This window comes from Zingiber officinale, chromosome 4A, assembly GCF_018446385.1.
Source record: "Zingiber officinale cultivar Zhangliang chromosome 4A, Zo_v1.1, whole genome shotgun sequence".
Taxonomy (NCBI): Eukaryota; Viridiplantae; Streptophyta; class Magnoliopsida; order Zingiberales; family Zingiberaceae; genus Zingiber; species Zingiber officinale.
Window position 1 is genome coordinate 32651479 of NC_055992.1, and position 15453 is coordinate 32666931.

Below are 15453 nucleotides of genomic sequence, written 5' to 3' on the forward strand. Positions count from 1 at the left end.
CCGAGTAGCGGAAGTAGCAAAAATAATTAGAAGAATAAAAAGGCTTAAGCGGGAATCGAACCCGGAACCTCTCGGGTCCGCTAAACCTTTAGTTAGCCTTAGTAACCGGTGAACCCAGCAGGGCCGTGCTGAAAGAAAGGAGAGCCAATTATATTTATATTAGAGTTGGATCGGGTTATCCACTTAATATAAATAGGAAAAACTTAAGTGTGGGTTTGGTTTTTAATTTGGTTCGGCAGCCCTCTCCTCACAAAAACCTCACGCCATTTTTTCTCCAAACCCTCACCGACGCCAACCTCTCTTCCTCCCCTTTCTCTCGGCGCACCAAGATTAGGCCCCAAAGACATCTTCCGGCGACGACTTCGACACGAGGTCGCTCCCCTCCGCGAGAGGAACGCATAGACGCAGGAAGATCGTCGAAAGGATCGTCTTCTCCGGAAACCTAGCGATTTGAATCGTAAGAAATTACGAATAGAAGGTAAGAAACCCCTCACCTGTAGTATAATAGCTACCGTGTGATTTCCTGTGCATTAGTTTAGTTATATGCGTATGTTTTCGACACATAGGGTGTATTTAACCATCCTAGCAGGTTTAGGGATTTAGTAAGTACCTTTAGATGGGCCGGACACATCTTTTCTCTTTCAGTTGGAGGTTTAGATGCTGTTGGGTGCCTAAAGGTAGTCTTCCTAATAGAGAGGAGAGTTAAAGCACACTAGGTGTTCGATTAAATAACCAGATTAGAAAAGAATGCAACTTAGGCATTTTTATTAGCACAATTGAATGCGTTAGAAGCATCTAAATTAGTAAATCAGTTTATTCTAGCTTATATGGGACTACGGTCCAATGGGTGGGCTCCCACAGTCGCCTCTAGGTTCAGATAACCTAGCTCTAGGTTCAGATAACCTAGAAACAGCAATTTAGAACAGTTTAGCTATACTCAGTATTTTACTTTTCAGTTGGCACTGTACTGGATTAGATATCCATTGGGTTGGGCTCCCATAGTCGGTCCCTAGGTTTAGATAACCTAGTAGCTCTACTAAATTCGGGACTTGCAACCCCGGGTCTAGTTAGAGATGCACGCATAGCACGTACAGTTGCCGGGCCCGTCAGCAGCATGTTTAGTATTTTCACTTACTATATGTATATGGTTTTCAACCTTTCAGAAATTAGTTCGTGAATTCAGTACAGTTCTAGCAGTAGATCAGTATTAGCGTAGCTCAGTTCTTAGTATCAGCTTAGTTTTTCCCTGTGAATATGCATGATGACTTTATGTTCAGCTTTAGATATGCCATGATTGTATGTTTATATACCATGCCATGCTTAGTTTATTCAGTATACCCAACATATGTTTTAAACAGCATGATTTAAAATCATATTTGTATCGTTGCATGTTTTTGTGAGGTAGATGGTTTCTTACTAAGCTTTTTAGCTTATAGATACTACTTTTCTTATACTGCAGATAAAGGTAAGGGAAAAGTGGATCAGTAGCGGAGGCTGGAGGGAGATGCTATCAAGATGTGTGTGGGCAGGAGTTGGAATAAAGATTTTTGGGATCTAAACAGTTTTACTTCAGTATTAGCACTTTGCGTTTTTAGTTTCATTATTCAGTTTTGGTTATTAAGTGTTATGAAATAGTAAACCATGCACTATGTAGTATGCCAGGTTTAGTTTGTTAGTAATTATGTTAGAATGTTGGTTAATAGTTGTTAGAATGTATTTCCATTGATTTTAGAATTGTTGTGTGAGATTTTGGCACGCCAAAGTGCTGAAATCAGAGTTCAGGGCTGAAATCAGAACTCTGATCGGTCTATAGACCGATCAGAGTGTAGATTGTGCCGCTGGATCGGTCAGCCGACCGATTCGGACAGATACAGTATGCTACTGTATCCTCCTGGATCGGTCAGCCGACCAATCCAGCACGATACAGTAGCGAGTTCCAGGTGTTTCGGGTGCCTGGATCGGTCAGCCGACCGATCCAGCCACACCTGGATCGGTCTGCCGACCGATCCAGTTGGGAACAGAACGACCGCAGCCCCGATCGGTTTGTGGATCGATCGACAGGTCTGTAGGTAGTTGGGAAGTTTAGTTTTTAGTTCCTAACTCAGTTGGGATGTTCAGTTTCCCCTCCTTAGTATATGTATACCAGCAAAGAAGGTCTTTAGACCTTTCTTATCAGTTGTATCCGTCATTAGTAGAGTAAAATTTTAATTAGCTCAGCTTTTCGTACAGTATAGTTTAGCATAAATTGTAGCGACCGACCTTACAGCCAGTACCCAGAAGGTGGGTCGTTATAGAGTGGTATCAGAGCAGTGTTCCATACTTCCTACACACACATCAGCATTGAACCTGCAGCTTCCAAGTAAGATTACCTCTACTTTATTTATGCTCCTTGTTTTGTTATTACAGTTCATGTTTATATGTCTATTGCTTGTTAGTATGTGATAGTTTTTAAACATGACATTAGTAGTTATATAACTGTAATTACCTTAGTTATATTATGTTCTCTATGTCTTTAAAAATGGCACGAGGACGCCCAGCTAGAAGGGCACTAGCTGCTGAGCCCTAGCAAGAGGCAGGCAGTTCAGTGCCTCCTCTAGACCTTACAGCATTAGTGGCTCAGTTACAGCAGCAGCTAGCTGAACAGCAACAGGAAATAGCCACCTTAAAGGCTAACCAGCAGAGTACCCCCACAGTCACCCCGGAACCGAATTTGACGACTCCGGTAGTCTTAGAGGTTCCACCAACTCAGCCTAAACAACTGAGCCAAGAAAGGAAGCCTATCCGATCCAGTGGCGAGAGTAAGCCAGAGAACTTCTCGGGCACTAGTGAACCATGGGATGCACAAGCCTGGTTCAAAACACCGGAGAGCACGATGGAGCTTCGGATCGCCGGAACATGAGAAGGTGAAGTGTGCCTCCTTACCTGACAGGAGATGCACGATGGGAAAGAATCAGAACGAGCGCCCGGTGAACCAGATGTCATGGGCTGACTTGGAAGGAATTCTTCGAGGAGTTCTTTCACATACGGGTTACAAACCGCCACTATGATGAGTTCACCGAGTCTCGTCAGGCAACCTTTCAGTTGAGGAAGCCGTGAAGAAATTCAACAGGTTGGCTCGTCTATGCCCGAGCTAGTCAGCACAGAAAAGAAACGAATCCGGTTGATGCTCAAGATGCTGAGGCCGAGATAGCGTGAACGTGGCCGGTGGCATACATAGGCCACAAACCACGGAAGAGTTAGTGAGCGGTGCCTTGACCACAGAGCATTACCAGAACAACAGAAGCAAGTTTCCTCCGAGTCCAAAGGCCAAGGAAACACTCACACTCAAAAACAGCAACTCCAACTGGAAAGGGAACTCCAACAAGAAGCGCAAATCAGGGGTGACCCAAAAGGAGGACCATCTAGCAAGCGACCCGGCTATCCAAAGTGTGCTACTTGTGGGAAATTCCACCGGGGTTTGTCGCAAGGGCACACGAGGATGCTTTGAATGTGGACAAGAAGGGCACATGGCCAAGCAGCCCGAACAAGACCGGTCTTCCTCGGCCATAGCAGATTCAGATGCAGCTCAGTTATATCGGATGCGGCCGCTCTAGAAGGTCCACTTATCAGCTAGGGCAGATTAGAAGCCCCTCCGGCTATGGCGAATGCGAGGATCTACTCACTCACCGGAGAGGACGTAGCCAATGCCTCGACAGTTGTCACAGTCGATTAGCATTTTTCGGTTTAATGCTACTGTTCTATTTGATACTTGGGCAACCCATTCATATATAGCTAGGATGTTCTCCGAAAAGTAGAAATACCCTCGGAGGTACTCAGTGGACTACCTTCTGGAGAGATCATGGCATCCACGCCCTGGCTGTCATTATAGCAGGCAGAGAGCTCTTTTGTGATCCGATAGTGCTAGAGATGACCGACTATGACGTTATCGTTGGAATGGACTTTCGATCAAGCACGGTGCTACCATAGAGTGCCGTAAATGTAAAGTCATCTTCCAACCGGCGGCAATTTAAATACTGGGGAACCAAAGAGAAGCCCAAGAAGCTTCTAAGCTATGAAAGCACGTAAGCTCTTGGATTCGTGGATGTCTGATTCCTAGCACATGTAGTCAACGCCAGCCAGGACAAGAACCAACAGCTAGCAGAGGTTCGAGTATGTGACTACCCAGCAGTCTTCCCTGAAGAGTTACCAGCTTAGCATCGGAAGTGAGATTGACTTTGAGATAGAGCTCATTCCCGGTACAAATCCTATCTCCAAAGCTCCTTATCGCATGGCTCCAGCAGAACAGAAGCAACTACAGGAACTGCTTGACAAGGGTTTCATACGCCCGAGTCACTCACCATGGGGAGCGCCTGTATTGTTCGTGAAGAAGAAGGATGGAAGCATGCGACTGTGCATAGACTACAGATCAATGAACCAAGTCACAATCAAGAACAGGTATCCCCTTCCCAGAATCGATGACCTGTTCGACCAGCTGAAGGGAGCAGTGTTCTAAGATAGATCTCAGATCAGGTTATCATCGGTGAAGGTTAAAGAAGGGATATACCCAAGACAAGATTCAGAACTAGACACGGACACTACGAGTTCGTAGTCATGCCCTTTGGCGTGACCAATGCTCCAGCTACATTCATGGATCTCATGAACAGAGTATTCAGGGAGTATTTAGATAAGTTTGTTATTGTGTTTATTGATGACATTCTTATCTATTCAGGAACTCAGGAAGAACATTCAGAGCACCTGAAACTAGTATTGCAGACCCTTCAGCAGAACCAGCTATACGCCAAGTTCACGAAATGTGAATTTTGGTTAGATCAGGTGTCCTTCCTGGGTCACATCATCTCAAAGGATGGTATTATGGTAGATCCCAGCAAGATAGAAGTAGTAAGTAACTAGAAGAGACCTAAGAACGCCAGCGAAATCAAGAGCTTTCTGGGATTAGCAGGATATTACAGAAAGTTTGTAGAGGACTTCTCCAGGATAGCCTCCCCACTGACAGCTCTTACCAGAAAGAACAGAAAGTATCAGTGGAAGCGAGCTGAAAAGGAGATTGACCAGTGCTCCCATTTTGACTCTACCAGACAACACCAGCAGCTTTGACATCTATAGTGATGCCTCTAAGTTGGGACTAGGAGCAGTACTGATGCAAAACGGCAAGGTGATCACCTATGCCTCCAGACAACTCAAGGATTATGAGAAGAATTATCCTACTTATGACCTTGAGCTTGCAGCAGTAGTGTTCGCTCTCAAAATTTGGAGACATTACTTGTATGGAGCTCAGTGCAGAGTGTATACAGATCATCAGAGTCTGAAGTACTTCTTCACTCAGAAGGATCTGAATATGCGACAGCGCAGATGGTTAGAGCTGGTCAAAGACTACGATATAGACATCCTCTATCATCCAGGGAAAGCAAATAAGGTAGCAGATGCACTTAGCAGAAAGTCCAGTGCTACATTATTATCTCTAGCAGCCATGTCACCAACCCTACAGAAGGAGATCGTAGATTTCGGTCTTGAACTCATCGTTGGACAGCTCTCTACTATGACCTTAGAGTCTACCTTGCTTGGTGATATTCAGTCAGCGCAGGAGCAGGACCCTGAAATTCAGAAAATCAAGCAAGGGCTAGTAAAACCAGAAAGTAGAGAATTCAGAGTGTCCGATAGAGGGGTGTTGTATTTTGGTGACAGACTCTGTGTTCCAAATCAGGAGGAACTACGGAGACAGATTTTAGATGAGGCTCACAGGACTCCCTATGCGATGCATCCAGGTTCCACCAAAATGTATCAAGACCTGAAGAAACGTTTTTGGTGGCCCGGGATGAAGCGAGACATCGCTAGATATGTTAGCATCTACCTCACCTATCAGAGGGTCAAGGCAGAACATCAGCGACCAGGAGCAGTTCTGCAGCCTATACAGATTCCAGAATGGAAGTGGGAGGATATCTCTATGGATTTCATAGTGGGACTGCCCAGAACCACGAATGGTTTTGACGCCATCTGGGTAATAGTCGACAGGTTGACTAAATCAGCCCACTTTTTAGCTATCAAGATATCCTACTCCATGGAGAAGCTAGCTCAGTTGTATCTCCAGGAGATCGTCAGACTTCATGGAGTCCCACGTACCATTATTACAGACAGAGACAGCAGATTCACATCACACTTCTGGGAGTGTGTACAGTCAGCATTGGGCACGAAGTTAAAGTTTAGCACAGCATTCCATCCCCAGACAGAGCGAGTAAATCAGGTACTCGAAGATATGCTCCGAGCATGTGCCCTAGATTTCAAAGGAAGTTGGTGTAAATATCTGAGTCTAGCAGAATTTGCATACAACAACAGCTATCAGGCCACTATCGGCATGGCACCTTACGAGGCTCTCTACGGGCGGAGGTGTAGATCTCCAATCTGCTGGTATGAGAGTGGTGAACAGAAAGAACTAGAACTTCAGACAGATCTAGTAGCAGATACCACAGCAGCTATACAGCAGATCCGCCAGAGGATAGAGACAGCTCAGAGCCGCCAGAAGAGCTATGCTGATACACGGCGCAGACCCTTAGAGTTTTCAGTTGGGGATTCAGTGTTCCTCAGAGTAGCTCCCATGAAGGGAGTAATGCGTTTTGGGAAGAAGGGCAAGCTAAGCCCCAGATATGTGGGACCATACCTTATCAGCAGAAGAGTGGGCAAGGTAGCATATGAGCTAGAGCTACCCCAGGAAATGTCAGCTGTCCACAACGTATTTCATGTCTCTATGCTGAAGAAGCATACCCCAGATGCCACCCAGGTGATTGAGCCCCAGTCGGTACGGATCCGCGAAGACCTCAGCTATGATAGTCGGCCTATTCAGATAATAGACCGAGCAGTTAAGAAATTACGGAACAAGGAAGTACCATTAGTCAAAGTCATTTGGCACAGTCACACAGCATAAGAGGCAACTTGGGAGACAGAAGCCAGCATGAGATAGAAGTACCCAGAATTGTTCTAAGTTCGAGGACGAACTTTTTATAAGGTATGGGGGATTGTAACGCCCAAAAATTCTCAAAACACTTTCATAAATATTCTATGATTTTTCTGGAATTTTTAGATATTTTTTCGGAAATTTTCGAGTAGCGGAAGTAGCAAAAATAATTAGAAGAATAAAAAGGCTTAAGCGGGAATCGAACCCGGAACCACTCGGGTCCGCTAAACCTTTATTTAGCCTTAGTAACCGGTGAACCCAGCAGGGCCGTGCTAAAAGAAAGGAGAGCCAATTATATTTATATTAGAGTTGGATCGGGTTATCCACTTAATATAAATAGGAAAAACTTAAGTGTGGGTTTGGTTTTTAATTTGGTTCGGCAGCCCTCTCCTCACAAAAACCTCACGCCATTTTTTCTCCAAACCCTCACCGACGCCAACCTCTCTTCCTCCCCTTTCTCTCGGCGCACCAAGATTAGGCCCCAAAGACATCTTCCGGCGACGACTTCGACACGAGGTCGCTCCCCTCCGCGAGAGGAACGCATAGACGTAGGAAGATCGTCGAAAGGATCGTCTTCTCCGGAAACCTAGCGATTTGAATCGTAAGAAATTACGAATAGAAGGTAAGAAACCCCTCACCTGTAGTATAATAGCTACCGTGTGATTTCCTGTGCATTAGTTTAGTTATATGCGTATGTTTTCGACACATAGGGTGTATTTAACCATCCTAGCAGGTTTAGGGATTTAGTAAGTACCTTTAGATGGGCCGGACACATCTTTTCTCTTTCAGTTGGAGGTTTAGATGCTGTTGGGTGCCTAAAGGTAGTCTTCCTAATAGAGAGGAGAGTTAAAGCACACTAGGTGTTCGATTAAATAACCAGATTAGAAAAGAATGCAACTTAGGCATTTTTATTAGCACAGTTGAATGCGTTAGAAGCATCTAAATTAGTAAATCAGTTTATTCTAGCTTATATGAGACTACGGTCCAATGGGTGGGCTCCCACAGTCGCCTCTAGGTTCAGACAACCTAGCTCTAGGTTCAGATAACCTAGAAACAGCAATTTAGAACAGTTTAGCTATACTCAGTATTTTACTTTTCAGTTGGCACTGTACTGGATTAGATATCCATTGGGTTGAGCTCCCATAGTCGGTCACTAGGTTTAGATAACCTAGTAGCTCTACTAAATTCGGGACTTGCAACCCCGGGTCTAGTTAGAGATGCGCGCATAGCACGTACAGTTGTCGGGCCCCTCAGCAGCATGTTTAGTATTTTCACTTACTATATGTATATGGTTTTCAACCTTTCAGAAATTAGTTCGTGAATTCAGTACAGTTCTAGCAGTAGATCAGTATTAGCGTAGCTCAGTTCTTAGTATCAGCTTAGTTTTTCCCTGTGAATATGCATGATGACTTTATGTTCAGCTTTATATATGCCATGATTGTATGTTTATATGCCATGTCATGCTTAGTTTATTTAGTATACCCAGCATATGTTTTAAACAGCATGATTTAAAATCATATTTGCATCGTTGCATGTTTTTGTGAGGTAGATGGTTTCTTACTAAGCTTTTTAGCTTATAGATACTACTTTTCTTATACTGCAGATAAAGGTAAGGGAAAAGTGGATCAGTAGCGGAGGTTGGAGGGCGATGCTATCAAGATGTGTGTGGGCAGGAGTTGGAATAAAGATCTTTGGGATCTAAACAGTTTTACTTCAGTATTAGCACTTTGCGTTTTTAGTTTCATTATTCAGTTTTGGTTGTTAAGTGTTATGAAATAGTAAACCATGCACTATGTAGTATGCCAGGTTTAGTTTGTTAGTAATTATGTTAGAATGTTGGTTAATAGTTGTTAGAATGTATTTCCATTGATTTTAGAATTGTTGTGTGAGATTTTGGCACGCCAAAGTGCTGAAATCAGAGTTCAGGGCTGAAATCAGAACTCTGATCGGTCTACCTGAGCAGTGCCACTGGATCGGTCAGCCGACCGATCCGGACAGATATAGTATGCTACTGTATCCTCCTGGATCGGTCAGCCGACCGATCCAGCACGATACAGTAGCGAGTTCCAGGTGTTTCGGGTGCCTGGATCGGTTAGCCGACCGATCCAGACATACCTGGATCGGTCTGCCGACCGATCCAGTTGGGAACAGAACGACCGCAGCGCCGATCGGTCTGTGGATCGATCGGCAGGTCTGTAGGTAGTTGGGAAGTTTAGTTTCTAGTCCCTAGCTCAGTTGGGATGTTCAGTTTCCCCTCCTTAGTATATGTATACCAGCAAAGAAGGTCTTTAGACCTTTCTTATCAGTTGTATCCGTCATTAGTAGAGTAAAATTTTAATTAGCTCAGCTTTCTGCACAGTATAGTTTAGCATAAATTGTAGCGACCTGCCTTACAGCCAGTACCCAGAAGGTGGGTCGTTACAGTTTGATAGTAGGGTGGAATGAGAATAGGAATGGAAATGAAATCCATCAAGTTATATGGGTTTGGTTGATTCCCATAAATCTAGTAATCATTCCCAAAATGTCATTCTCAAACCCACAATCCAAACACTATCTTTTACTATCATTCCATTCCCTCATTCCTAAACTCATCAACCAAACACCCCCTAAATTGATCAAAACCATAAATCCCCAAATGTTAGGGTTTGGGTTTCTTTGTTCAACCAGTTAATTAAAGTCCATTTTTAGCTGATTAAAAATCTAACTAAGATCATCCTAACAATCGAGTCCACCTATATTGAGTTCTTCCATGGGTATAGATCATTCAACTCTTACAACTCGCCACCAAACTCTTACTATCATAACTTGACTTTATCCCTTATCCATTTTTTTTAATCAAATTACTCAATACCTCGGATGCACATAAATCCTCAACTCTTCCACATGACATCTGTCACATCTTCATCTATGTAGTTCATCTCCATTGACTATCGTTCTCACTGCTTGATGTGATAAACCGCAAGTGCACGTGTCACGCCCCGTGACATAAGCGCATGACACCGGTATTGCTCGTGAATATAAATACTTAAAAACAACAAGCCTCATAAAGTGAATACCAAACTAGCAATAATATAATGGAATTATTGTCTTTACAATCCAAAAGTGAAAAAATGGAAGCGTACAAGTAAAGATAACATGAACTAAAAGGCAAAATCACTTGGAAAGGGCTTCATTACTAGCCCTAAAATGTCGCTTGCTCCTTTTTCTCGACTTGTTCCTTGTCTTTATCTGGAGATGAGAATAAGGGGTGTGAGTGCTTGGGAAAATACTCAGTAAGTGGGGCCGATCGAACATAGAATGACATAATACAATGTTGAAACCCTGTGGTAGTTTTAATGTGATCAACCAAATTAAGTTAGGTCCTGTTGTGTTTGACCTTTGTGTCTAAGTGTGCAGGAGTTTAGAAACACAAGAAGTCGAGCGGAAGATGCAGTTAGCGAGAAGAATGGCATGGGAAGAGAGCTGACGGGCTCGATGCATCCGAGGGATGAGGTACTGCGGAAGAGTACATCGGTGAATGAGAAGGACGTGTGTGATGTTCCAAGGGATGAGAAGCTAGAGTGGAAGCCTGCTCGAGGAAAAGGATGAAAAATGGGTCAGGGTGAGTCCTATTTCAGATGACCGCAATCACCTAGGTGATTGAAGCAACAGAAGAGCGAAAGAAGGCTGAAGATGCTGCCGGAGGCACCTTCAAAGGGAATTGAAGATGCCTCCGAGGCGTCTCCATGGTGCCTCTGTGCCTCACTATGGAAGGCGCCTTCCATGGCTGGAAGGCGCCTTCGATGAACAGTATGAAGGCGCCTTCCAGCCCTATGGAAAGCGCCTTCGACCAGGCTACTTTTAGCCATTGCTAAAGGATAAAACTTTATCCTTTAGTGCCTCACAGGAGGCACCTTCCAACCCTATGGAAGGAGCTTTCAAGCCAAGGATAAGATTTTTCAAGGGCTATAAAAAGACCCCTAGACCTAGGAAATAGACAATCAACTCTTGTATTCTTTTCCTAGCAACTGTCTGAGCGTTTAATGATTGTAAGAGGCTTCTCCGCCTACACGAAGGAGATCTTTTAGAGCTTTTCATTGCCTTTGGATTAACAACCACCTAGGTTGTAACTAAGTAAATAGTGCGCCTCATTTCTTTAGTTATTAATTTAAGTTATTATTATTGTTGTTTTTAATTTGAGTTGAAATTATGGGAAAAGTATTATTTTCTTTTTTCAGGTTATTCACATCTCCCTCCTACCGGCCTTCAAGGGTCCTAATAAGTGGTATCAAAGGTAGGATGCCTCAAAAGGACTAACCGCTGATTGAAGCAACAAGACGATGGCTGGTGCAAGCATTCACCCACTAAAATTCGAGGGAGACTTCGCACAATGGAAATGCCGGATGGAGGTATTCTTTAAAATGAAATTTGAAATTTTATTAATCATGAAATATGGTTTCGTAGTTCCGAAAGATAAAGAAGAATATCAGTGGATGAAAAAGGAGTAAGTTGACTTCGTGGTCAAGGTAAAGCAGAATTCCATATGCTCAACGTCCTTCTGTCCTAGGAAGTAAATCAAATTGGTAGCTATGACTCCGTCAAAGAGCTCTAGGAGAAGTTTCTAGAACTCCAAGAAAGCACTTCTGAAGCAAAATTACAAGGCGAGACATCCTCCGAACCCAGCTGAAAAACCTGCGAATGAATAATGGAGAAAAGGTAGTGCAACACCAAGCACGGATCAAAGAGCTCATCACTCAGCTCAACAATCTCGGAGAAATAGTAATGAATCAAGATTCAATTCATTATACGCTCAACGCCTTCCTGAGAACTCTAGAGTGGTCATCCTTAGTATATGCATATTACATCTCTAAGATCTTCGACGTAAATACACTAGAGAATTTGTTTTCTACCTTTAAACTTCATGAAACTCGATGTGCAGATTCTAAAGAAATCAAAAAGTTGAACAACGATCTTGCCTCAAAAGCCAAGATGGATGATCCTGACTCCGAAGTGTTGATCAATGAAGATGATGCGGCGCTACTGGTAAGAAAGTTTAATAAATTCATTAAAACTAATAAATTTAAATCGTAGTCAAGAAAGTATTATCAAAACAAAAGGAAGGTGTAAAATACCGAATAGAATAATAATTAAAAAATAAGGTTATTTGTGAAATAATCTTATTGGAATTTTTATGAATTTTTAGGAATATTTTATGAATTTTTCGGAGCTCGTATGACGTATTTTAAGGTGATCAATTATTGGGTTGCGAGAAAGTCTCTTTAGAATACCCATTTATAGGGGCAGGGATCCTCTGGTCCAGGATCCCTAGACCACCCTTGGTCCCCTGTTCATTCATTGGTTGGATGAACTGGATCCCACCTGTTTAAGTTATTAAGTTTAACCTAAGTATATATATTCTTCCTAAAGTTTATTTTTCCCTATTCCTTTCTCATCTCCCCCGATTCCTCTCCTCCATCGCCGAATTCGCCGACACCACACTCAACGCCATCGCCGGTGCCACTCGACCATCGCCAACCATTCGCGGGAGATCCATTAGTGACACAGCAGCTGTTGCGGGAGGCGACATAGTTGGCCCGAGCTCGACTCCCCTTCCCCTCTTCCCAACCACCCTCCTTGTGCCGTCACATTGCCATGTTGCCATCTCACTTCCCCCTTTATCGTCGGTGCACAATATCGTCGGCTCCTCGAGAGGTATCAAACACAGCCACGACAGAAGCGAAGGATATCCCCTCTTCTGATCTCCTCGCACCAAGAAACACCCACATTGCACCCTAGCTCTTGATCTATTACCGGCTGATTGCTAGGTGTTGTCAGTGTCCGAAAGGGGAAACGACACAAGGAAGGCTAGATCTACACTTTCTTTGGCTTAGGAGTATCAGAGTTGTGGTTATGCCACCCGAGGGCTTGTCGGGGGTGGATCCCTAGCATTTTGTTCATTGTAGCACCATCTTTCTTCGTTGTAGTTGAATCGAGGTCACTGATGCCAGATCTCAGCTGTCGCTAGCATTTCATGTAGCCATCAACAACCACTGCGTTCCCTCACCCTACCGAGCTCTCTCTCCACTGATCACAAGGGGGTGCTCTGCTGTCTTGCTGCCATCTTAGAGGTAACTAGTTAACCCTAGCATAAGATTTGAATATTGGATCTTTACGTGGTGTTGATTTGGGGGTCTATGTTGGAGGACAACAGCTTTGCTGGGTTTCAACCACAGCTACCAACAGTGGAGTTTCACCGGTCAAGAGTCAACAGCGGTGCATCCAAACTTAGGTGAGTTTTGGGTTAATTCACATATATACTAGATCCAATCTGATTATAGAAAGGTTGGATTTATACGATTTCTTATTGGTAGTATTAATGGATTATAGGGTATGATTAAAAAGATTAAAGGATTTATGAATGAGTTTGGGTTTCCTAGTTTAATAAGAATTTTGATTAGGCTATAAAATACACGTGATAGTGGCTTAATTATATGCATGTTGTTACAGGATCTTGATTTATGATGAATCGTTTGACATGAGATTATTTATCATGATCGACAAATAAAGGCAAGTACTTCTTACTTTGACTCTTTAGTTATTTGAACTTAGTGCATGAGCTATCATTGGATAAGGACTGCTTTACCTTAACTCCACTCATATTTTTTTTGTGCTTGATACTTCCACTCAAACCTTTGAGTTATTCGTTTCTATATCCATATAGTCTCTTGTTGTCATCTATGATATTTATCAGATATTAGATACCAACCTTGTATGCTTTGATTGTTGTTTATTTATGTACCGTATTGAGCATGCTGGTTTCATGTAGCATACCTGATTCTTGTTTATATGTATATGATGATTGTTGTATTTTGCACATCATATCGTTGCATACATGTTAATGACAAATTCTCCCTTTCGGTAGAGAGAGTCATCAACCAGGGCCGCACACTCGGCCACTCGAGAGAGTAGTAGCTGGAGCAGATGTCGCTTGTCCTGTCGTGCCGTACTCGGCCACTCATGGGTAGTGGTAGCTGGAGTTGTGAGCATCAGGGACCCCCTTCGCTTTGTAGCTAGATAACTACTTAACACCTGTCCACTCGGTCGCTCAATAGTAGTGGCGGCCTTTAAGTGGTACACTTGTCATCGATCCGACCTCTCGACCATATAGGGGTCGTGGTGCAGAGAGGTAGGCAGAGTGACAATCCGTGCATACACTGTTATTACTATACCTGCTGATACTGTTGTTTACTTATGCTGCTATTTCTAGTTTATGCTACTGATGCTTACTTATGCTAATATGTTTACATAGGTTAAGATTTATACCTGTGATAGGTGTTTAGGCACTAGCTTACTTATTGTTAATATGTCTTTACCTCACATGATACCTTCGTAGTGATGAACGGTGCAGTAGTCGATCGATATTATTCCTGATCTTCTATTTCCTAACCTAGGATATGATTTCAGGTATGAACATATATTATAATTTTATTTTAGTATATGCTATTTCTTTTATAAGACTGTATACTATTGGCTCACTCTATATTTGTATATTATGTTTATGCATATCTTTCTTTTACCCGTTGAGTTCCAATATTCAACACCCCACAAACTGATTTTTCTTTCGCCATGTAGCAGGTAGATGAATCAAGGATGTTTAGAGAGTCTAGCTGCCAGTCCCACTACACTCTCAAGGACGGATTTCTTTTCAGTCTTGTTTCTGTTTGGTGGTATATTGATTTTGTGTTTTGTTGTTTTTTTTATAAGTAGTTGTGGGTTTGGAATCTAGTCCGGTGGTTACAGGTTTTGTGGTTAATGACTTTGTTAGTCGTACATTCATATTTCTTTGTGATTTCCGCTGTGTTTATTTCCAGCCGTGTCGGTTGTTATTAACTGCGTGGTTGTTTTCATTTTGTCTAGTCAGGTAGGCTGAGTATATTAACTACGTGGTTATTTCTATTTTTGTTCCAGCTGAGTGGGCTGAATATATATAACTGCGTGGTTGTGAATATATATTCTAGCCGTATATGACTGATGTATTTTGTATGTATGTATGTTTCATATTGTCACCGGTATAGGGGAGATGTTGCCAAAATTTTATCGGTAGAGACTCCTCTGGGGCGTGATAAAATTTTTGGTATCAGAGCCACAGGTTTACGATGTCTATTTTTCGTGTTCTGGATTTTCAAGTTAATCTGATACCAATTTATTGGTATCAGAGCGAAGTTTTACGATGCTTATTTTTGGTGTTTCTTTTTTTTTTTATTTTCCCTTTGTAATTTGATTCCTCGATGTGACTTTCGAGTTTTGAGACCAGACAGCAGTAGGAATCTCCAAGCTATAGGAGGTATGTGGTATATTATTATCATACACTTCTATTGTTACTTGACTAGTTGTTTATACCATGTATGACTTGTGTTATGTCTGTCAGTAGGAGGCCGACTTACTCTATTTCATAAAGATTATGACCTTTAGGTTATTTGTGTTTGGTAGGATAACCTAGAAGGTATGTTTAGATAAATGCCCCCCCC

At 42.7% G+C, this 15453-nt stretch overlaps 1 long non-coding RNA gene across 1 annotated transcript; it reads left to right on the forward strand.

The window, feature by feature from the left end:
* The first annotated feature begins 12371 nt into the window (after positions 1 to 12371).
* On the forward strand, positions 12372 to 13498 carry LOC121973242. The gene is made up of 3 exons (XR_006109441.1): positions 12372 to 13053; positions 13137 to 13214; positions 13433 to 13498. It is a non-coding gene; the product is annotated as an uncharacterized LOC121973242 (long non-coding RNA).
* The last annotated feature ends 1955 nt before the right edge of the window (positions 13499 to 15453 follow it).